This window comes from Seriola lalandi, unplaced genomic scaffold (genome assembly GCF_002814215.2).
Source record: "Seriola lalandi dorsalis isolate HSWRI2012SDOR001 ecotype SW California unplaced genomic scaffold, Sedor1 jcf7180002054466, whole genome shotgun sequence".
NCBI lineage: Eukaryota > Metazoa > Chordata > Actinopteri > Carangiformes > Carangidae > Seriola > Seriola lalandi.
The window spans coordinates 188,880-190,602 of record NW_019525019.1 but is presented as its reverse complement, the minus strand read 5'-3'; the positions used below and the strand labels follow the sequence as shown (position 1 = coordinate 190,602).

At 29.8% G+C, this 1,723-nt stretch overlaps 1 protein-coding gene across 1 annotated transcript in view; it reads right to left on the bottom strand.

The window, feature by feature from the left end:
- The window catches only part of abcc10 (ATP-binding cassette, sub-family C (CFTR/MRP), member 10), a 19,958-nt gene that overhangs the window by 3,139 nt on the left and 15,096 nt on the right, over window positions 1–1,723 (bottom strand). The gene's annotated exons all lie outside the window — the stretch shown is intronic.

Genomic DNA, 1,723 nt, shown 5'->3' with positions numbered 1-1,723 from the left:
TAAGGCATAAAGCGTCAAAAAACATCATAATATAGTTAAGTGTCAAAAACGCCAAAAAACGTCATAGTATAGTAAGGCGTCAAAAATGTCCAAAAATGTCATTGTGTAGTAAGGCGTCAAAAATGTCATAGTATAGTTAGGCATACAAATGTCATAGTATAGTAAGGTATAAAAACACCAAAAAACATCATAGTATAGTAAGGCGTCAAAAATGTCCAAAAATGTCATAGTATAGTTAGGCATACAAATGTCATAGTATAGTAAGGTATAAAAACACCAAAAAACATCATAGTATAGTAAGGCGTCAAAAATGTCCAAAAATGTCATAGTATAGTTAGGCATACAAATGTCATAGTATAGTAAGGTATAAAAACACCAAAAAACATCATAGTATAGTAAGGCGTCAAAAATGTCCAAAAATGTCATTGTGTAGTAAGGCGTCAAAAATGTCATAGTATAGTTAGGCATACAAATGTTATAGTACAGTATGGTATAAAAACGCCAAAAAACGTCATAGTATAGTAAGGCGTCAAAAATGTCCAAAAATGTCATAGTGTAGTAAAGTGTCAAAAATGTCCAAAAACGTAATAGTATTGTAAGGCATACAAGTGTCATAGTATAGTAAGGCATAAAACGTCAAAAATCATCATAATATAGTTAAGTGTCAAAAATGTCCAAAAACGTCATAGTATCGTATGGTATAAAAACGCCAAAAAACATAATAGTATAGTAAGGCGTCAAAAATGTCATAATATAGTAAGGTATACAAATGTCATAGTAAAGTAAGGTATAAAAACGCCAAAAAAAGTCATAGTATAGTAAGGCGTCAAAAATGTCCAAAAATGTCATAGTGTAGTAAAGTGTCAAAAATGTCCAGAAACGTCATAGTATTGTAAGGCATACAAATGTCATAGTATAGTAAGGCATAAAACGTCAAAAATCATCATAATATAGTTAAGTGTCAAAAATGTCCAAAAACGTCATAATATAGTAAAGTGTCAAAAATGTCCAAAAATGTCATAGTATAGTAAGGCATGCAAATGTTATAGTATAGTATGGTATAAAAACGCCAAAAAAACGTCATAGTATAGTAAGGCATCAAAAATGTCCAAAAATGTCAAAGTATAGTTAGGCATACAAATGTTATAGTATAGTATGGTATAAAAACGCCAAAAAACATCATAGTATAGTAAGGCATCAAAAATGTCCAAAAATGTCATAGTGTAGTAAAGTGTCAAAAATGTCCAAAAACGTAATAGTATTGTAAGGCATACAAATGTCATAGTATAGTAAGGCATAAAACGTCAAAAATCATCATAATATAGTTAAGTGTCAAAAATGTCCAAAAACGTCATATTATCGTATGGTATAAAAACGCCAAAAAACGTAATAGTATAGTAAGGCATCAAAAATGTCCAAAAATGTCATAGTATAGTAAGGCGTCAAAAATGTCCAAAAAAGTCATAGTGTAGTAAAGTGTCAAAAATGTCCAGAAACGTCATAGTATAGTAAGTCATACAAATGTCATAGTATAGTAAGGTATAAAACGTCAAAAAACATCATAATATAGTTAAGTGTCAAAAATGTCCAAAAATGTCATAGTGTAGTAAAGTGTCAAAAATGTCCAGAAACGTCATAGTATTGTAAGGTATACAAATGTCATAGTATAGTAAGGCATAAAGCGTCAAAAAACATCATAATATAGTTAAGTGTCAAAAACGCC